This window comes from Zingiber officinale, chromosome 4B (assembly GCF_018446385.1).
Source record: "Zingiber officinale cultivar Zhangliang chromosome 4B, Zo_v1.1, whole genome shotgun sequence".
Taxonomy (NCBI): Eukaryota; Viridiplantae; Streptophyta; class Magnoliopsida; order Zingiberales; family Zingiberaceae; genus Zingiber; species Zingiber officinale.
This window is the reverse complement of record NC_055993.1, coordinates 55,030,632-55,054,238: the sequence shown is the minus strand read 5'-3', so window position 1 is coordinate 55,054,238 and position 23,607 is coordinate 55,030,632.

Here is a 23,607-nt window from a genome sequence, read left to right as displayed (position 1 = left end):
CTAGCGCTTCTCGATCCAACAATTGGTATCAGAGCGGGGTCGTCTTGAATCAGTGCAACCACTATTCGAGACAATTTTTTCATGGTTTTGTTCGGAGTCTATTAGAATTTAGCCTCATAGCTATATTCTAATCTCTTTTTACGAATCGATTTTCTGCTCAAAGCTGGTCAATACCACTTGAGCCTATTATTTTTTTTCCTTCCTCCCGCACTACTAATCCAAGACTTAGTCTTGGAATAGATCTTGTTGTTTCTGTTTTTTTTAGATCTAAATGGACCAACAAGAAGGATTTAGCACCGTTCGTCCCCCATTATTTTCTGGAGAAGACTTCGGATATTGGAAGGGGCGAATGGAAATTTATCTAAAGATCCAGTTCGACACCTGGATGATCGTCAAAACAAGATTGCAACTACCAACTGGTACAGACGGTAAGCCTACATCCTGTGAGAACTGGGAGCCAGCATTTATCAAAAAGGTGGAAGCCGACGCCAAAGCCACCTGCACAATCCAGTGCGGTCTTACCAAAGAAGAGCTCAACAGAGTCGGTCCATTCTCCTCCGCAAAGGAACTATGGGAGAAACTGATCGAACTACACGAGGGCACCTCAGAAACCAAGGTAAGTAAACGTGATTTGTTACTAAATAAACTATATAATTTGAAAATGCAGGAAGGCGAGACGGCAAGCTCTTTGCACGCCCGAATTCAAGATATCCTGAATTCTCTACATGGAATCGGGCAGAAGGTAGAAAATAGAGATATAATAAGGTATGCGCCCTTAACTCATTCCCTAGGAGTACACTATGGGCATCAATGGTAGATGCCTATAAAGTCTCTAAGGATTTGTCCTCCTTGAAATTAGACGAATTATTTAGTGAATTCGAACTCCATGAACAAACTAATGCACAGCCATCCGAGAAAGGGATTGCTTTGATTGCAGGAACGAGTCGAACACAGGAATCAAGAGGACGGCGAAAAATTGAATCAGAAAGATTCAGAAGATGAACTGACCAGCGAACTTGTGAATCTTGTAAAGAAGCTCTACAAGAAGAAGAAGGGCTTCAACAAGAAAGATCAAAAGAAGGCAGTCCAATCCAGGGAGGCCCAAAAAAACTCAAAGGTAAAGTTCGAAGTCACATGTTACGGGTGCAACCAGAAAGGGCATATTAAGGCCAACTGTCCCAACCAAAAGGAGGCCAAAAAGCAAAGAAGAAAGAAGGCCCTAAAGGCAACCTGGGACGAATCTTCTTCGGAGGACGAAGATGACGAACTCGACCAAACGAGTTTACTCGCATTGATGGCCCGGGACCAGATCATCGAATCCGAAAGCGAGTCAGAAGCCGACTCCGAGCAAAGCCACGGATCCGCATCCGTTTCCGAAGGGCCAGACTCCGCTGTAAGTATTCCTAGGCTTAATAATTTAGTCAATTATTTACTTCGCAAATTAGCCAAGTCGAATTTAAAAATTAAGTCACTTTTAAAAGAAGTAACCATTCTTAAAGGAGTAACTAACTCAAAATCTTTAACTGAAGATTCAACTCAAGTACAACAACTTGAGAAAGAAAATTCAAATCTGAAAAATCAGTTAAATGATTTAAAAATTACTTTAGAAAAGTTCTCTCTGGGCTCCAAGAATTTGGATCTAATTCTTGGGACATAAAGAGCCGTCTACAATAGAACTGGGCTAGGATATAAAAGTAAAAAGAAATATAAATCTTATTTATCCTTAATAAACAAACAAAGTAGTAAATCAGTCCAAGCATGGGTCCCCAAGTCCAAATTGATAAATCAAATTGGACTTGGCCAATACTGGGTTCCGAAGGATCAAATATACTTCCTCGACAGACCATATCGAAACCGTGATCCAGGGAAAGCTAAAATGAAAACGATCGTAATTTAAAATTCGAAATTAAATTAAAAATTTAAAATCAAATTCAAAATTCAAAATTCGAAATTAAATTAAATATCTTAAATCAAATTCAAAATTCAAAATTAAATTAAAAATTTAAAATCTAAAATCAAATTCAAAATTCAAAATTCGAAATTAAATTAAAAATTTAAAATTAAAAATCAAATTCAAAATTCAAAATTTGAAATTAAATTAAAAATTAAAAATCAAATTCATAATTTAAAATTCAAAATTAAAAAATTAAACAAATCAAAATTATAAATGAAAAATAGAAGGAGGGTCCAAACTAGCTGGCACCTCCAACTGAACTACCCGACAGGGTAACTGAACCTAATTTACCCGGAATGGGTAAAACAAGAATGGATTACCCGGCAGGGTAGTTAAGGTTAGATTAAAACGGGATAAGTTTAACTTGAACCACAGTACTGGTGAAGTTTTTGGATGATAGTACGTTAGGGAAACTTGGGCATCACATGTCTAGGAAGATATAGCTTCGACCTGGTGCATTTGGCCAAGTGGAACTGACCGAAGCTACCCTTAAATGGATCCTAACTAGTTATATCAGAGACAAGGTTTATGAGGCCTATTTTCGTTTGGTTTTTCGTGATTTGGTTTCTCGGTGTGACTTTTCGGGTTTTGGACCAGGCAGTGACAGGATTATCCAAGCTATAGGAGGTATGTTTGAATATTGTTATCTTACATTTATGTTAGTGCATGCATAGTTGTTATGTTATGTATTAGTATGCTTTTGTTAGTACCTGTCCAGTTGTTTGTAGCATACATCAAATGTGTTGGGTCAATCACTGATCACGGTTGACCCTACTAGAGATTAAGGAATACAGTCTCATAGGACTTCTTTTACCATACCACTAGTGTTATTAATCTTAGTTATCACTAGTTTAGTAGTGGTTAGTATCTGCTAAATATCATATTGTTTCGGTTCGTGAAGAACCAATTTACTCGTATTGCCTCGGTTTATAGAGGACCAATTTACTCTTGTTGCTTCGGTTAGTAGAGGACCGATGTACCCTTGTTGACTTGCTTAGTAGGGTGATTTACTTTGTTGGTTTGATTAGTAGAGGATCGACTTATTCTAGTTGCTTTACCCTATAGAGGTTTGATTTACCGTTGTTGACTTGGTCAGTAGAGAACTGATCCATTCTTATGTTCTTAGTTCGGTCAGTAGTTCAGTCAGTTGGAGACCGACTCACTCTATTTTATAGAGATTCTGATCCTTGGGTTATGTGTGCTGGTTAGATAACCTAAAAGTTACGTTTGAGTTCAGGACTTGTACAGACGGAGAATTGACTAAGTTAGCTGTATACCATTGCTGGCTTGACTTGCCTGTAGAGGATCGATGTATCCTATTCTATGGAGACTTTAACCATAGACTGTATGTACCTGGTAGGATGACCTTGAGGGTACATTTGGATAGATGACCCCCACTGGCGTGGAAAAGTGTAGAGCTAGTTGCTTAACACTTACGAGATACTTTATATCTGTGGGAGGTTAGGTGTGATCTTGAGTCACTTCTTATCCGGGAGGAGTTTTTGTAGGAAAACACCTCGATGTGGATTAGTGATACATCCGGGTGACACCCGATGTATAGGGACTTAGAGCGTTTCTATTGGATGAATGACATGAAAAAGACATCGCGGATTTTGTAGCTTAATGTCTAGTATGTCAGCAAGTGGAGGCAGAACATCGGTGGTTAGTAAGATTATTTCAGTAGATTCGGATATTAGAGTGCAGTTGGGAGCATGTTATGATGCATTTTGTTGTGAGATTACCCAGGACATGGAGAGGATATGATGCGTTGGGAAATCAGTGATTGGTTGATGAATTTGTTCTCTAGCTATTGATTTGTAGGATGGATTCTTTAAATCAAGTAGCATGATTATATGATAAAGAGATTACTGAACCTCAGGGTATATCTCGGAGTATTGGATTGAATGGAGATTCATGATTCACATCACGATAGTGGCAGATTTTAGAGCAGACCATGAGTATAAAATTCTATTTTAGAACCGCTTTACATCTTTAGATAGATGAACAGACTGAGGGCTTAATGTGGATGTTAGAGGATTTGCTGGTACTAGGTGTTGTGGATTTTGGAGATGATTGATTTACTCATAATTGACTAGATAGAAGTGTGGGCGTAGCGGAAGCAGAGTGAGCTAATAACCCACAGAGTCATCTCTTACGAATGGAGATTTATTCTTGATACTCGGATAGAGTGATATATGAGTATATTATGTGTTGTTACCCTTGAATGATGATCCTTGAGTTAGGCAGTAAATTTGGGGACCAAATTTTTATTAGTGGGGGAGAATGTAAAATACGGTGCCCAGATAATAATTAAATAATAAGATTATTGGAAAAATAATCTTATTAGATTTTTCAGGAATTTTTAGAATTTTTCTGGGATTTAATCGGAACTCGTTTGACATATTTTAAGGGGATCAAGTATTGGATTTAGAGAAAGCCTCTTTGAAATACCCAAATATGGAAGTTGATTGAGAAATGTACTTAGGATTTAATTAAGTAAACCTAAGTATATAAAATTTATGGTTACTGTGCCCTAGCCTTCATCCGCCCGAACCTTTCCTCCCTCTCCTCGCATCGCGCAGCACACACCACCGTCGCCTTCCTCTTCGCGTCACCTCTGCCCTCTCCGATTCTGTCGCCTAATGCCACCGAACATCGACGACGGCCATCCACGAAACACCGCCGACGACGCCCGATTCCAATCCTTGCCGATTCTGAGCCTCGCATCTTCTCTGCCCATTTCCTTTTCGTCATTGTGCCCTAGCATCTGCCCGATGCCGTCGTCGCCTGATGCTTCGCGGTGAGTCTTCGCTCGATGCCGCTCATCTCCTACCGATGCCGCGCCGTGCGTCTCTGACTGATGACGGGTGCCGCGAGCTCCACCACCGATAGCGTCGGCCATCATGAGAACCAACCTTTCCTCCTATCAACTACCCGGTCGTGCCCTAGCACCGCCCCTCTCTTGATCCAGAGACCATTGTCGCGCCGCACTACACCGATTGGCCATCGTCGAGCCATCTCCGTGCCCTAGTTGCCACCATCATCGAGCTTCTGTTTCAGTATGAGTCCATCCTCTACTCTACTGCCGGTAGCTCCTCCCCACCTCGTTCATCCACAATGGCTGTGGGGATATCATTGTGAGCAAATTGCTAACCTCACCTGCTTACTGCCGTTGGCGTTGAGTGCGGTTGCAAAGGATTCATTGTAGGGAAGGGAGTGACCGAAGAAGGTAAGACATGTTTAGTATTGAATTAGCAGAAGTCAGTTTTGGCATTCTTGATATTGAGATGTGGAGACTTATTGCTTGGCAGGTCGTTGTAGTTTTGGCCAGCATTGCTCACCGGCAATCCATGGATCTGGTCATCATGTTCAGAAAATGAAGCCTTCGATTGTGAGCTGATAACTTTGGAATTGGGTAAGCTGTGGAGGTAATTCCGAATACGACCTAGATTTGATTTTAGTTGTGAAATGGTTAGAGTATTCCAATTCTACTTAGTTGTGATTTGAGGTTTGAGTGGATTTGGGTTTGTATGTGATTATCATGCGAATGGATTTGGTGATGTAGTAGATTTGGAATTCGATGGAATGTTGAAGATGGACATTGGATTTCATGGTATGCAGTGGTTTGGTTAGCATTGATCTATGTTTGTTAAATTGGTTGGACTATGGAGTTATTAGGGTTATTGAATCTAATGTAGCTATGATTGATGACGAAAGAGATTAGTCCATTTTATTGAGATAAAATAAGTAGGGTTATTTCATGATGTCTAATAGGTGATACAACGGATTAAATGATGGATTAATAGATTTTGATTATGATTGAGAAGATTAAAGAAATCATAGATGTGTGTAATTGAGGTTAATCATTTCGATTAGGGTTTCCCCTAATTAGTTTGGGCTTTAAGGTTTAGATAGTTATTGCATATGTGGTTAGCTAAACTATATTTTGTGTGATTTGCAGGGCGTTAGTTCGAGACGAGCGTCTCAATGTTGGATTGTTTAGCCCGATCTACATTTAAGGCGGGTATTTCTTGCTTTATCTCTTTAGTATTTTTGATCCTAGTGCATGAGCTTTATGTTCAGATAGTTGCTGTATCTATCTTGACTCCACTCTTATTCTTCCTGCGTTTGATACTTCCACTCGATCTTTGAGCTACTCGTTTCTGTATCTATACAGTCTCTCGTTGCTATTCATGATATTTAGCAGATACTATAGTACTAGGTATTGGATACCAGATACCAGACATTAGATAGTAGGTATTGGATATATGGACACCTGATACCATGTTTACCTGCTTTGATTACTGTTTATTTATGCTTAGTATTGAGCATGCGGATTCATGTAGCATACCTGATTTCCCGTTATATATATATGATGACTGTTGCATTATTCGCATCATGTCATTGCATGCATAGCCGACGACTTTGGCTCCCTTGTGGTTGAGACGGTCATTGGCCCGGGCCGCACGCTCGGCCACTCATGGGTAGTGGTAGCTTGGAGCGTGCCGCATGTCCTGTCTTGCCCCCACTCGCATACTCATGGGTAGTGATTGCTGGAGTCGCGGCAGCAGGGACCCCCGTCGCAGACGTAGCTATTCAGCTACTATGCACCTGTCCATCCGGTCACTCGAGAGTAGTGGCGGCCTTTGGGTGGTACAGTTTGTCATCGATCCGGCCTCTCGCCCATACAGGGGTCATGGTGCAGAGAGGTGGGCGGGGTGACCATCCGTACATACGCTGTTGTTATTATATCTGCTGGTTGTTTACTTATGCTGTTGTTGCTTATCTATGCTGCTGTTGCTAGATTATACTGCTGTTGTTTATTTATGCTGTTATGCTTACATAGGTTGAGATTTATACCTGTGATATGTGTTTAGACACTGGCCTATTTACTGTTGACATGTATATACCTCCTATGATACCATGTAGTTATGAGCAGTACTGTAGCAGGACTTTGCTACACTTTACCTTCTACCACTAGCCTAGGATATGGTTTCAGGTATGGACACTTATTATGATATCACTGTAGTATCTGCTATTTCCATACGAGACTGTATACCTTTGTATCTCTAGTTATTTACTATACTCATGCACTATCTGTCTATTACCCGCTGAGTTTTTATACTCACCACCCCGCATATTGGTAATTTCACCAGGTAACAGGTAAAGGAGTTATGGAGTCGCCTGGAGATCCTGTCCGCCAGTTCCACGTCACATTCGAGGACGACCTTACGATTTTGGTATTTCTTACGTTATTTGTATTTTGGATTTTGTACTTGTTTATGTATTTGTATTGTCTTGTATTGGGTTTGATATTATTGTGTCAAGCCGAGCCGGCTCGCAATTAGTTGATTTGTGTTTTGTGACCGTTGTTTGTGATTTCCGCTGTGTTGATTTTTAGTACAGCCGTGTAGGCTGATTTATGTATCTATATAACTGCGTGGTTGTGTTTATTTCTGTTCCAGCCGAGTGGGCTGCTTATATAACTGCGTGGTTGTGTTGATATATTCCAGCCGTATGCGGCTGATGTATATTGTATGTATGTATGCCTCAGATTGTCACCCGTACAGGGGAGATGCTGTCGAAATTTTTCGGTACGGTCTCCTTTGGGGGCGTGACAATTTAGACCAAGTTTTAGTATTAAGTTCAATGGGTAGGACTATTTGGAAAACCTCGAAGACATGGTTACTTTAATGAGCTCCTTGTGACTCACCATAGCCCAGAAGTTTATCCAAAGAATGCTTACTTGTTGAATCCAAAGCTAAACCTGAATCTAACACAAGACTAAACAAAACCCTTAAATTGAACCTCAATTCATCTCACAAAAATTATAGGATTCCCTGATTGAGAAATTAGATCGGGTGAGATGACTAAGTAATTAAAATAAAACTTAAATTTCAAAATTATTTTTAAAAACCTTAAATTTCAAAATTATTTTAAAAACTTAAATTTTAAAATTATTTTAAAAACTTAAATTTCAAAATTATTTTAAAAACTTAAATTTCAAAATTATTTTTAAAAACCTTAAATTTCAAAATTATTTTAAAAACTTAAATTTCAAAATTATTTTAAAAACTTAAATTTCAAAATTATTTTAAAAAACTTAAATTTCAAAATTATTTTAAAAACTTAAATTTCAAAATTATTTTAAAAACTTAAACTTCAAAATTATTTTAAAAACTTAAATTTCAAAATTATTTTAAATTTCAAAATTAATTTAAAAACTTAAATTTCAAAATTATTTAAAAAAAAAACTTAAATTTTAAAATTATCTTTAATACAATAGAATAGAAAATTTAAGGAGACAATAAACATAGTGTCTGCTTCAATCACGCTATCTTTAATCCATTAAAAAGAAACCAATTCAACTACTTCATGTGTAGGAATTGAATCAATGGATGTTGGATAGTGGATGCTCCAGACATATGACTGGAGACAAGTTGAAGTTTACCAAACTCAAGTACAAGAGTCTAGGATCAGTTACATTCGGCAACAACGGTAAACTTAAAGTAATCGGAAAAGGTAATATTGAACTTAGTTCCGATTTCGTTATTCGAAATGTTTTATTGGTTGACAATTTTAACTTTAATTTTCTAAGTATAAGTCAATTGTGTGACAGCGGATATCTAGTTAATTTCGATAAATCTGGATGTCTAGTTAAAAATATTGAAAATCCAGAAATTAAACTTAAGGGACTTAGGAAAAATAACATCTACACAATTAATTTATCAATATCCTCTATAAAGTGTCTCCTGACACAACAAGAGGAAACCCAACTGGGTCACACACACACAAGACTTATTTCAAGAATGAGTCAAAATGGTCTAGTTAGAGGTTTGCCCAAATTATAATTTATTGAAAATTCAATCTGTGATGCATGTCAAAAAGGAAAACAAACCAAGTCAACCCACAAGTCAATTAACCTAGAAAGATCCAACACCATACTTGAGCTCCTTCACCTTGATCTATTTGATTCACATGGAGCCAAATCACTAAACAAGAACCAATATTGCTTAGTAATAATTGATGACTACTCCAGGTACACTTGGGTAAAATTTCTAAAAACAAAAGATGAAACCTATGAAATATTTAGTAATTTTTGCAACTTAATGGAAAATGAAAAAGATACTAAAATTAAAAGAATAAGAAGTGATCACGGAGGGGAATTTGAAAATCATAAGTTCACCCAATTTTGTAAAATAAATGGATACCAACATGAATTTTCATGTCCTAGAACCCCCCAACAAAATGGACTAGTCGAACGTAAAAATAGAACACTACAAGAAGCCGCTAGGACAATGTTAAACGAATATGAGTTAAGTCACCAATTTTGGGCTGAAGCAATAAATACGGCAAATTATATTCAAAACAGAATTTTAATAAACAAATATCACAACAAAACACCGTATGAACTCTACTATCATAAAATTCCCAATCTAAACTATTTAAAAGTATTTGGTTGTAAAGTTCACATTTTAAATACTAAAGATTACTTAGAAAAATTTACACCGAAATCTAACCAAGGAATATTCTTAGGATACTCCTCTACCAGTAGAGCTTTTAGAGTATATAATCAAAATACATTGAAAGTTGAAGAAACAACTAATGTAATATTTGATGAAGAAAACAACTTACCTAATATAAATACAAATATTAACACTAATCCAAGAGATGTAGATGATGGTGAAATCCAACCTAATCTTAATGAGTCTGAAGAACCAGTTTCTGACTCACAGATAAGACCAACTAGAATAAGCACCTCTCACCCACCTGACCAAATTTTGGGTGACCCAAACCTAAGAGTCAGAACTAGGTCGTCCTATAGAAACCTTAGTCAGATTGCTCTAATTTCTAAAATTGAACCTAAAACTATAGAAGAAGCCCTGCCTGATCCAGACTGGATCATTACAAAGCGGGAAGAATTAGCCCAATTTGAGAGAAACAAAGTCTGCGACCTTGTACCTAAACCCATAGGTAAATCAATAATAGATACTAAATGGGTTTTTAGGAACAAGTTAGATGATCATGGTGATATAGTAAGAAACAAGGCAAGGTTAGTAGCCAAAGGGTTTAGTCAAGTTGAAGGCCTAGACTATGATGAAACCTATGCTCCAATAGCTAAACTCGAGTCCATTAGGATGTTATTAGCCTATGCAGCCAATAAAGGATTCAAATTGTACCAAATGGACGTTAAGTCAGCCTTTTTAAATGGTTTTATCAAGGAAGAAGTCTACGTAAGCCAACCTCCAGGGTTTGAAGACATAGACTACCCTAATCACGTTTTTAAATTAAAAAAGGCACTATATGGACTATAACAAGCCCCTAGAGCATGGTATGAAAGATTATCTAATTACTTAATATCCAAAGAATTTAACCAAGGACAAATCGATCCTACTTTGTTCGTGAAAACTATAGGAAAAGACATCTTTATAGCCCAAATCTATGTTGATGACATAATTTTTGGCTCAACTAACTCAAAATTTCTAAAAGAATTTATTAAGTTAATGGAAAGTGAATTTGAAATGAGCATGGTTGGGGAACTCAACTTTTTCTTAGGCTTACAAATAAAACAAACCAAAGATGGAATCTACATTTATCAAACTAAGTATGCTAAGGAGTTAATCAAAAAATTCAGCATGGAAAACTCAAAAATTATAAATACTCCAATGGCAACCAACATAAACATTGACTCTGACCCTGAAGGAAAACCTGTAGACCCAAAATACTATAGGAGTGCCATAGGGAGTTTACTTTATCTAACTACAAGTCGACCTGACATACTGTTTGCAGTAGGTATGTGTGCAAGATACCAATCCTGTGCAAAAGAGTCACACCTAACATATGTTAAAAGAATACTGAGGTATATTAAAGGAACTCTAAATGTAGGACTTTGGTATCCAAGAACTTGCACTTTTGACCTTTATGGCTATTCTGATTCAGACTATGCCGGGTGCAAGCTAGACAGAAAAAGTACAAGTGGTGGCTGCCAGATTCTAGGTCAGTGCCTAGTAAGTTGGTCAAGCAGAAAGCAACATTGTGTTGCTCTGTCCACTACAGAAGCTGAATACATAGCTCTAGGAGAATGTGCATCTCAATTGTTATGGATGATGCATACACTAAAAGACTATCAACTAGACTATAAAAATACTAAAATATTTATTGATAATATCAGCTCAATTAATCTGACCAAAAATCCTATACACCACTCTAGGACCAAACACATAGAGGTAAAACACCACTTTGTAAGGGATCATGTAGCTAAAGGTGAAATTGCACTCAACCACGTTGAGTCCAAATCAAACCTAGCTGACATTTTTACAAAACCCTTACCTGAACTTGAGTTTAGTGGACTTAGAAGGCAAATAGGAATGTGTTGGGTAGAATAGATATCTTACTATTATTATTTTGTTTTCAAATTCTAGGAAAAATAGTTTTCAAAAACTCCAATTTTACTAGACTTTCAAAAGTTGGGTTTAGTCTAGGACTTCCCCCTAGATATCATGTTCCCCTAGAATTAAGCCAGAGCATCTCACAAAACACCTAGGTTTACCTTAATTGTGATTGAAAAACATAGAATGGCGTGAGATGCATAGGGTATAGCCTGGACTCAAGAATGCTTATATCTGTGCATCAATATGAGTCTGGGCGTTAAATATGCAATAAACATTAATCAAGTTAAAGTTCTCCAGCTCTAGTCAAGTCTATCTGGACCTAAATAACTTAACTTGACTAACCTGGTAAAAGCTATTGTCCTATAGACAATCAGCAAGTAGCTAAAGGTTAGACAGTTGGAAAAGGATACTCAATTTCTTTTTTTAAGAATGTTTTGTTCTCTATGGCTCTGATACCTAATATATAAACATGACTTGTGCTTGGACTTAAGGATCAACTGAACTTAAAAGAATAATCTTGTCCTAAAAACTTAAATTCCAATTGACCTTAAACTTCTAAACTCTGTTGAATATTGCTAACTTTAATCATGTACAACTCTTTATACATTGCCCATTTTTTTTATTATGGCAAAGGGGGAGAGTAGCAAAAATGTAAACATAAATTCGAAGTTAAAAATTAGGGGGAGCAAAAATTAAGGGGGAGCCAAAATTAAGGGGGAGTATATAGGGCAAAATTTACATTAGTTACTTTGTTCATCTATACTTAGCAAAAATTTGCCTGTGTTTAAAATGACTATCTATTCGCTTGTTTACTTAACTTCGAATTTGTGTTGCCATAATCAAAAAGGGGGAGATTGTTGGTGCGGGAAGCATCCGACGATCGAACTCGTGTTTTGATAACGGTAAAGAATTTGAAGTTAAGATGTTTTTTTAGTCTAACAAGCCTACTTGAGGATTTTAGGAAAGTCCTAGCTGCGGTTAGGCAAAGGGAAAACCCTAGGGGGCGGTAACCCTAGGTCATAGGGGGTGGTAACCCTATGCGAAAAGTCTTGGCAGGTCGATGGCTTCAGGCAAAAGTCTTAGGGGGTGGTAACCCTAGGTGAAAAGTCCTGGTGTCGCGAACCAGGTGAAAGACTGGACTAGCCGGGGAAGCGGATGTCCAGCAGAAAGTCCGGAAGCATCGAGTGCTGAGCAAAAGTCCAGTCGATCTGGAGGATCGACTAGCAACAGGTAAATCTCCTGAGTGGAGTAGGTGAGGACGCGTTCCCCGCAGAGGGAACAGTAGGCGTCGGGTCGACCTTGGGCTTCCGGCTGGAAATCCAAAGTCAGACTCGGACAGTCCGAAGACTGTCAATTATTACTTACTGTGTTTTATCAGATTCTAACACTGTCTTGCAGGGTATTTTGTTCGGACTAACCTTTGTTTGCAGGTGAGGAACCTGCTGGAAAAAGGCTGTCCGGGCGCCCGGAACAGGTCTGGGCGCCCGGGACCAAATTCTATCCCCTGCGCGACTTCGCCACGTGGTGCATCCTGGTTGGTTGGCCACGTCATACTCCAGGCGCCCGAAAGGGATCCAGGCGCCCGGAACCGCATATAAAAGGAGGGTTGAGGTGCAGCTTCAAGGAACAACGAATTCTAAGTGATCTTTCATCAACACGCTGCTCCAAAAGACGCTCCGAAGTGCTACTACAAGTGCCCGACGACCCGAATCTTCAGAATTAGCATTTCTTGTTGTCGGTATAATTTTTGATAGCTTTTATTTGTACTCATAATTGTAATCTTTTTAACGAGCTTATAGTTGTTGCCCACCGGAAGCGATCAAGGATCGCGGGCCTTCGAGTAGGAGTCGACTTAGGCTCCGAACGAAGTAAAATCGACCTGTCTCTTTGTGTTGTCTCTTTATTTTTATTTCCGCTTATTCCGCTGCACGTTTTAACTCCGATAGTTTTCCAATAATCGAACGAAATAGCCACGAGCGCTATTCACCCCCCCCTCTAGCGCTTCTCGATCCAACAACTTCTAGGACAACCGATAGGACTTCAGTCACCACTAGGGTCTCCACATTAATGGTTGGGGGAGTGGGAGGAGCTAGCTTCTGATTGGCCATTAGATTGGCAATCACTTGCAGCTGCTTGCTACTTGTCTCTTGAGTTGGGCAACAACTTCAGAAAGATTGAGCTCAGTTAATCTATGCTCTTCGTTCTCCTGATCTTGGTTCTCAGTACGAACCGTACGAGGACATCCTCTTCTTGACATCTTGTTATGCAGAGAAAAAAAAAACTAAATAGCTTCTCTAACCCTTCTAATCATATATATATATGAATAAAGAAAAGGGAAACAAAATCTTCTATCTTACTTAAGCACTCAAAAGCAAGTACTCTATACTGCAGCTAATAAGAAAAATAGAATAAAGAAAGAATTTAAATACTTTCTTACTTGGAGACGGCAAGGATGATGCTGATGTGTGTGTGATGCTGGAGAATGGGAACTGCTCTGATACCAACTGTAACGACCACCCTTCTTACTACTTCTACTACTCTCTAAGAGTGACCGTTACTTATCTACTAACTCTACTTAACCGACATAATTAAAAACCACGAGGAATCCCTACCAAAAAATTTCGGCAGAGTCTCCCCTGTACCGGTGACCAAATCATCAATACAAACAAACTATACTCAGCCACAGGTGGCTGGAACATATATTTTCACAACCACGCAGTATAATATCACAAATAAAAGAAGGAAACTACCCTAACAATAGCAAACAACAATATCACCCCATCAACAGAACCCAACTATAAATGCGGAATAAACTTAATTACAATCTTGACTCATAATAGCATTTAAAGAAAACTAAAGAACTCTAAACAGAAAAGTCTTAACAATTCCTTAGCAAACTCTTGATCTCCCCATAGTCCAGCCATCACACACCTTCATCACCACCACCTTGTCGCCTTCCTTGCTAAATCTTTTCCTTTCCTTTATCTGCAGTAGGAGGAAGTGCAGTCTATAAGCATAAAGCTTAGTGAGCGCTATCTACTCACAAAAACTCGATATGCATGTATATAAATAAAAACATGCTAAAACTGAATGCTAACATATAAAACTACTCATGCTCATATATAGCAAAGGAATCATGCTAACTGAAATACTAAACATGTATAGCTAATCATGCTCATAAACCAATAAAAGAAGCATACTAAACATGTAAAGCTACTAAACATGTAAAACTAAACATGCTGAATAATCTAGTAGCAAGAAACAAATAAAACTACTACTGCATGCTTCAAATAACAAGAAACTAAACTTTCTAATTCTAAACATATTTGAAGCTTGTTTCATTTGTTTCAAAACTTATACTTTAATACTTCAAAATAATAATAAACTTCTTTTGGGCCCGGCATTGTACCAACTTTTTGCGCGCATCCTTAATAAGAGTCGAGATAGCTAATCCCGAGACTACTAAGGAACTTCTAGGCCTTGTGCCTAGGGGCATCTTGGAGCCCATCCCTTTGGACCTTGTGTCCTGGACCTCGTGTCCGGTACATGCCATTCAAAGTAAAATACTTTCTTTTTAACTATAACTTCTTTATACTTGCCCTTACTTGGCATTTAAGCAAACACCTTGTGTGCGCTTTTGATATTCCACTTCTGGAATTAAGATCAAATTAAAGCCTTGGTCTTTCTTCGCTTATAACTTCTCATATTAGTCCAATAGCAAAGGACTAAAAATAGGAATCAATACTGCTCATGTTAAACTGATAGCAAAGGAAACTGTACGTCTAATAGCAATAGAAAAGAAGTCTGCTCATGCTTACAAATAGCTAAGGAAAAGCTAGAAAAAGAAAACTGCTCTTCTATTAGCAATGTAAAAGAAATATGCTCATTCTAATTAATTCCAACAAAGTGGAACATAAGGAAAGAATAATTTCTGCTACAATCAAAAGTTACCACATGATATACTAAAGCATATGTTGTTCATGTCCAGTTAATGGCATACAAACCTATTCTGCAAAGCTAACATAGAATGATATACTTAAACACATGCTATTCTCAAATCTCCAATTATCTCAATGTTGTACGGTATACTAAACTAAACCCCTAATCAACTTCAATAGCTACTAGAGAAACTGAAAGTGAGGTAGATGATTTTATCAATACCAACATTCTAATTGGTACAAAGAAAGATAGATAAAAAGAACAAACCATTTACCCCCACCATTAAAAAAAAACAACATTCTTTAAGCTAGCATTCAACGGAACCTACAGATTTCACCATTTAACTTCTAGAATTCAAAATTATCTACAAGCAAACTCTAAGGTTTCATGCAAGGCTTCGGAACAAGGAAAAGAAACAAGGAATGAACTTCGGTGCTATCCCAATGCTGTATACCATGATCCGGAAGCAAAGAACATAAATTAAACCTCCTACTTTATAGAATTAGATCCCCACTGCAAGGTCAAAGTTTTCCAAAACCTAACAATTCCCCTTTTATTTCCCTAATGAAACTCACGGCATTTGTACCCTTTTGAACCTCACGGCAGAACTTCAAAAACAAAACAAGAGAAAAACTCTAAATCAATGCCACAAGGAGGATTGTTCATGCTCGGCAAAGAAATAAAGAAGGAAAAATCGCGGAACTACTCCTACTGCAGGTGAGAAGTAACTCACCTTGGGTTCTTGGACTTACAACCGGAGAAAGAGATCTAGGGTTCGGATGAGGTGAAGGTTTCGGCGATCCCTTCCTATCCGCGTGTTCTCCTTGACGAGGAGACCACGAATCCGTGAACAACTCCCGAAAAAAAAGTCCTCGTCGGCCGCCAGAAACGAGCCCTTGCGCCGTCGCCCCCTTTTCGCCCGAGAGAGAAGAATCGCGCCGTCGGGAGAGAAAAGGAGAGGAAAGTTTTGGTTTAGGTCACGAGAAAAACACTTAACCCTTTATGACCTAATATTTCTGTCATCAATTACAACTTAAATATAATCCATTCTTTCCTTAATTAACAAAACTCGCTGGCACAGCTGGTCAACCGAGTTTTAACCAAGTTAAAGGTCTCGGCTTCAATCCCTCAGCCGCGCACTTTTTCCCAATTTATTCCCTAATCATTAACTATGCTATAAACTTAGTTCTCACCATATAAGGTTTACAAAACAGCGTAGCTCAGCTGGTTGGCCCGGTTTTGCTTGGGTCAGTCCGACCCGAGGTCGTGGGTTCGAATCTCACCTTCAACGTTTTTTTTTTAAAACTTCTTTCTTTTTGTAACCCTACTAAACGACCTCCAAAAATTACGTAAAAATACTCTAAAAATTCCTAAAAATCTCTAGAATATTTTAAAAGTATTTCCAAATATTTTTATGGACTTTTAGAACTTGAAATATGGAAAATTGGGTCGTTACATTGATAATTAATATAATCATCAAACTAGAAGGAATATAATTATTTTATTCGAAATAATTAATTTATTTAATAGTTTTTATAATTAATGTAATTATCGAAAGTTAAATAATTGGATTCAAAAGTTGATAAAATTAATTCAATTAGTTAATTTTATAATTTTGACAAAATAGTTCAAGGTCATGAACTATTAATTAGAGGCAATTAAGATTACAATTATAACTCAATTCCATATATTATTCAATGATGTTTTATGTTCATAATAGAAATATGTCATTTAGAATTAGATGGGTCTATTCTGTGCATTATAGCATATCGCATGTTCCATGTTGCAAACATCATGTATAATTGTAATTCATAAATTGTTTATGTTACAATTAATTAGAATTATTGAGAATTCTATAGACCTAGGTAATTATGACATGAGATGTCTAATTAATAATATGATTATTAAAATCTAGGATTAGTGGATAATTAGTTATCTAAGAAATTAAATAATGAGTAATTATTTATTGGTCTCCTTCATTGGTCTAGCACCGTGAGAGTTAGAATGACGCCTCTTAACGCTTTGATTTCGTTACCCTACGGGTGGTGTCCGTTTTGTTTCAATATCAAGGCTAGATCTCTGATGATAGAATTTTTAATGTATTTTAAGTTTGACCTGCCCTTACAGCGGCACTCTTGAGTTAAGTCTAAAATTTGAAACGAAGGTTTTTACTCATAAAGATACGAGATCAAAATTGTTGATTATATCTTTGACCAATTTTTTTTCGGTAGTTAATATGTGTGTGAATAAAAGTTATTTTGGTACACATATGTAATCAAGAAGAGTCTTGGTTTGACTAAGCAAGCAATGTGACCTTCCCAACGATGACATCATTCTTCGTGGATAGTTGAATTATCGAAGGAATAGTATATGGGATTTTTGATTTTATCCTTGCATTCTTACATCATGTTTACTATTCCTAAATATATACATATGGATATTTTTTTTCAAACAATTTAATCATGCTATTTATTTGAATTCAACAATAATGTCAATGGGAAATCCAATTATGTCTTTACTACCAAACAATACTTTGACTGGGGAAAACTTTCCTAAGTGGAAAAGCAATATTAATATCGTGTTGGTCAGTGAGAACAATAGGTTTGTTCTTACAGAGGAATGTCCACCGGTACCACCTGCAAATGCCACTCGTGCTGTTAGAGAACTGTATGATCGTTGGATTGCGTCCAACAATAAGGCTAAGGCGTATATGCTTGCGAGCATGTCTAATGCACTAAGAAGCAAGATGGAGCCCAAAGAATGTGCTTTTGAGATCATGGAATCTCTGCAAGAAATGTTTGGGCAACAATCTGAGCAAGCTCGTCATGAGGCCACAAGAAAGTACACAAATGCAAGAATGATTCTTGGCACTCATGTTCGTTATCATGTCATGCAGATGACAAATTATTTTTCTGAGGCTGAGATGCATGGGGCTGTAATTGATGAGAGTACACAAGTGAGTATAATTTTGAATTCGCTCTCTAGTGACTTCATCCCGTTCACCAGCAACTATATTATGAATAAGCTGAATTATGGGATGACTCAGCTGCTGAATGAACTACAAATCTTTGAAGCTATCTTAGGGCTGGTGAAGAACAAGGCTGAAGCAAATATTGTTAATAAACCCAATTCTTCAAAAGGTTTGAAGAGAAAAATGGCTAAAGGTGGTAAATCTAGTGGTAAATTCAAAAAGACAAAGGATGGGTCTAAGAACAATAAAACCAGATGCAAGAAGGCCGAGAAGAAACCTAAAGGAAAATGTTTCCACTATGGTGTAGATGGACACTGGAAAAGAAACTGTCAAAAATACCTCGCAGAGTTGAAGGAGAAGAAGAAAGGTAAATTTGATTTACTTGTCTTAGAAGCTTGTTTAGTAGAGGATGACTCCTCCTTCTGGATAGTTGATTCAGGAGCCACTAATCATGTTTGTTCATCTATACAACTACTTAGTTCTTTAAGGGAGCTTGCAGATGGGGAGTTGACACTTAGAGTTGGCAATGGGGCATTAGTTTCAGTCAAAGCAGTGGGAGTCACCCGTTTAAATTTTAAAAATAAATATTTAGTGTTGAACGATGTTTATTTTATTCCTGGATTTTGTAGGAATTTGATTTCTATTTCAAAATTGCATGAACAATTATTTGGTATTTCCTTTTATGAAAATGGAATTTCTATTTCGAGAAATGGTCTTGAAATTTGTCATGCAGGTATGAAAAACGGGTTATATGTCCTTAAGCCATGTGAAAATTTATCATTAAATACTAAACTATTTAAAGTAGCTTATCCAAAATCTAACAAAAGGCAAAAGCTTACAAATAGTGATGAAACATATCTATGGCACCTTAGGTTAGGTCATATCAATTTAGATAAGCTAAATAGACTAACAAAGGATGGTCCTTTGAGAGAGTTAATTGTTAACACTCTACCAGTTTGTGAATCTTGTCTAGAAGGGAAAATGACTAAAAGACCTTTCTTTTCGAAGGGCGAAAGGGCCAAAGAACCACTTGAGTTAGTGCATACTGATGTGTGTGGACCATTGAATGTCCATGCACGAGGATGTTATGAATATTTTGTCACATTTATAGATGATTATTCGAGATATGGATATGTTTACCTAATGCAAAGGATATCAGAAACTTTTGGAAAGTTAAGGAGTTTTTAGCTGAAGCTGAAAAGCAATTAGGTAAATCACTAAAAATACTTCGATCAGATCAAGGAGGTGAGTACCTTGATACCGAGTTCAAGAATCACCTAATTGAGAAAGGGATTATATCCCATCTCTCGGCTCCTAGAACTCCGCGACAAAATGGTGTTACCGAAAGAAGGAATTGAACTTTGTTAGATATGGTTAGATCCATGATGAGTTATGCCTCACTACCTACATCTTTTTGGGGATACGCTTTATAAACAGCGGTCTATATTTTGAATGTGGTACCATCAAAATCAGTCCCTAAGACCCCAATAAAAATGTGGAATGAGCGTAAACCTAGTTTGCACCATTTTAGAATTTGGGGATGTCCAGCACATGTACTAAAAGGGAAATCTGAGAAATTGGAACCACGAACAGAAGTGTGTTTGTTTGTTGGCTACCCAAAAGGCACGAGAGGAGGTTTGTTTTTTAGCCCACAAGAAAAGAAAGTATTTGTATCAACACATGCTACTTTCCTTGAGAACAACTATATGACAAACTTCAAACCTCGAAGTAAAGTTGTACTCGAGGAATTGCTAAATGATCAGATCATTTCACAACCGATGATTGTTGAAGATAATAGGAAAGAAAAAGGAACACTATTCCTAATCAGGAAAGTTTGGTACCTAGACGAAGTGAGAGAGTTGTTAGAACTCCTGCCTGCTACAGACAGGACGGTGAAACAAATATTGTTGTAGCCGATACCAATGATGATGATCCATCATCATATCAACATGCAATGAATGATCTTGATAAGGAAAAATGGCAAGAAGCCATGAACCAAGAAATAGAGTCAATGTTGCGAGATCTCGAAAAATTTAAATAAATAGGGTTATTTCAGAAATAGCCTTATAAAATTTTTTCAGAAATTTTAGAAATTTTTTTGGGAATTTTTCGGAGTTCATATGAAGGGTTTTGAGGGGATCGATCGGCGGGCATGGATAAAGCCTATTTGGGATACCCGTTTAAGTGAGGAAAAGTTTTTATTATATAAATTCTTTTTCTTGTATTCATTTTCCCTAAATCGCCGATCCCTAACTCATTCCTTCCCCGATCTCCCCTGCTCGAAGCCGCACCCTTCTCCCCCTCTCTTCCTCTGTTCTCTCTCTCTCGGGCGAATCAGAGGTGACGTGAGCAAAGCTTCTCCTTCGGCGATCATCCTCATTTGTCGGAGCTTGCTGGAGCACGACGGGACTGGCGGAGTCCAGATCTTCTTCGGCCTCGGCAAGTGGCAGCGGCGGTCGGCCATCTCCGCCCTAATTGGTTTCGTCGGAGTGAAATTAGGGTTGTCGCTGATCTTGGAGGTAAACTTGGTTGGAATTAGGTTATTGTTTGACTAGTGATCTCCTGATCCTTCTTCCCTTCTTCTTCTCAGTTTCATGGATGCCGATTGTACTCGACTGTCGCCATCCAGGGTCGGAGATACTGATTGTGCCCTTGCTGCGATCTTGAAGGCAAGGATCGATTCTTTGTTGTCTGTTCTTGCTCTTCTTCCTTGCCGTTGACTAAGGTCCCTGTTGAGGTAGGATTAGGGTGTTGATGATTTATTATTCCCATTGTTTGATCTACGATTTGATCCAAATAATTTTATCAGTGAGGTGTGCTTGAGCTATCGGGCAATGCCTAGAAGAGTTGCTGCTGGATCAGTGATCTCCCTGATTGATCTCTTGTTGTGATCCGAGTGATTTCTAGTAAGGTTGAGTGTCCTGTGGACCTGGGATCGGATTATGTGGCTTCTTAGTTTCGGCAGTAGCCTCATCTAGCAGATTTCTTTGTTTCAGCATCGACAGCGGCTGAAGTGAGGTAAGGTGTATAAGAGTTGTCCTCTGTGTATTTAATTAGGGTTAGGTTTGAATTGAATTTTTGGTTGGAACATGTTGTAGATCATGTTTCGAATTTGGATATTTGTAAATGATCATGTGTAGATTAATTAGGTTATATGGATTTAGGTTTGATTTGCTAATCTAATGGTTGATTAGGGATTAGGATACTATCCCTAATTAACCGTTAGAAAGGTTGTGGGATATGGTTTAGGGTTTATCCCTAAATTTCTATTTAGGATTTATTTAGCTATTTGTTTGTATTCTAGCTAAATAAAAGTAAATGTATTTGTTTACACAGGACTTTGATTCGAGACGGGCATCTTGATTTTGGATTAGGACTGGATTGTACCTTCTATTTGAGGCGGGTACCATTTGACTTATCTTTTTGATAATGTCTTCTGATATGTGTAGTTTATATATAATTACTAGTGGTAGATGGTAGATTATCTCTTCCCTGGTCTTAGCTTAGTTGATGCCTATCACTTGCTTCTTCTGTTAGTTGCTTTACTTTAGAACTGGATGCTTTTATCTTTTGCCATGTGTATATATGTTCATAGAGATGGATATTTATGATGCTTATCTATACTTGATTAGTTGCTGGAGATACTTGTTATATATTGTTGGATTTGCGTTGCTTATATCATTGTTATACATATGTGTTTGTTGTATTGGCACCTACGCATATGGAGGAGGATATGTTCAGGTATGACATACTGTAGTCGCACGCACCATATTGCATGATTGCATGCTGGGTGATTGACGACTCCATTATTGTTGAGCTCGTCGGCCGGCTACATGAGGGCCTGCACACAGCGTGACCACTGCATGGGTAGTGGCACAGCACTCAGGGTGTGTATGGCAGGTTGCTCGGTGGTGCACCGCTGGGGTGCTCATGGGTAGCACGATACAGCGGGGTTGCAACCGGGATCCCTTCCCGTCATCGCGTACCGAGAAATGAGAGCATTGCGCTCCCTCACTATGTTTGAGGTAGGAGGATAGGTGTACTCCGACAGCATCCCGTCCACTCGGTCACTCATCAGGGGTAGTGACGGCAGAGTAGACGGTGTCACAACCCTACCCACTCGGTCTTGCCATCGCGTGTGAGACGGCTGACTGGCGTCAGGGGTGACCATGTCATATTGCATCATATGCACGGATTGCATTCTTTATGATTGATGCATTTTGGTGACTGCATATGATTGACATGCATACAGGATACATGCTTTTGCTCTGACTATTTTTATCTGTGTATGTTCACAGTCAGTTGCACAAGCCTCGCAGGTGAGTACAGTTTATTTCAGTTATGCATTTTCTTATTATTCTTGCTATAGACTATACTTTATGCCTATTGCTGGTTATTACAGTTTATTTCAGCTATGCATATCTGTTATACTGTTAGGAGACTGTACCGTAGGTTGTACTGTTAGGAAACTGAACTATAGGCTCTATGGTTTAGTGTACTGTACCATAGGATGTTATTGGTGGTTATATGTTGCTGTACATATCTATTGGATTACCTGCTGAGTTCTTTGAACTCACCCCGTTGTTACTATTTTTTCAGGTTGAGGCCGTCAGGAGAGATTCCAGTCGCTAGCCCCTTTATCGCGAGGTTTTGCCTGTTGTCGGGATCTGTTTTGTTTTGCATCTTATATACTTGTGATGTGAGTTTTGTATTGTGGACTTTATATCGTACATTCGGGTTTGCTACTTTTGTTTTTCTGCTGCGGATTTTCTCATTACTTTGTGGATTTGTATTCTTCGTTGTAGTGGAGTAGGATGTTTACATATATCTTTGAGGGTTTTATATCGTCTTTCCTTATTGAACTGCGTGGATTGATTATATGTTGAACTGTGTGGAATGTTGATATAAACTGCATGGTTTGTTTCTTATTTGTATTGTATTGTTCCGGCGGTATGTGGCCGAGGTATAGATATATGTATTCTGGATTCATATTGTCACCCGTACAAGGGAGATGCTGCCGAAATTTCTTCGGACAGGGACTACCTGGGGCGTGACAAATGTACTCTAATTTGGTCTGGGAACTTGTAGATCCACCTGAAGATGTCAGGCCCATAGGATGTAAATGGATCTTCAAGAAAAAGAGAGGTGTGAATGGAGAAGTAGAGACTTTCAAATCTAGACTAGTGGCAAAGGGTTATACCCAAAAGGAAGGAGTTGATTATGAAGAAACTTTCTCTCCGGTTGCCATGATAAAGTCTATCCACATTCTCTTGTCCATTGCCACTTGTCTTGACTATGAGATTTGGCAAATGGATGTCAAGAAAGCCTTTTTGAATGGTCATCTTGAAGAA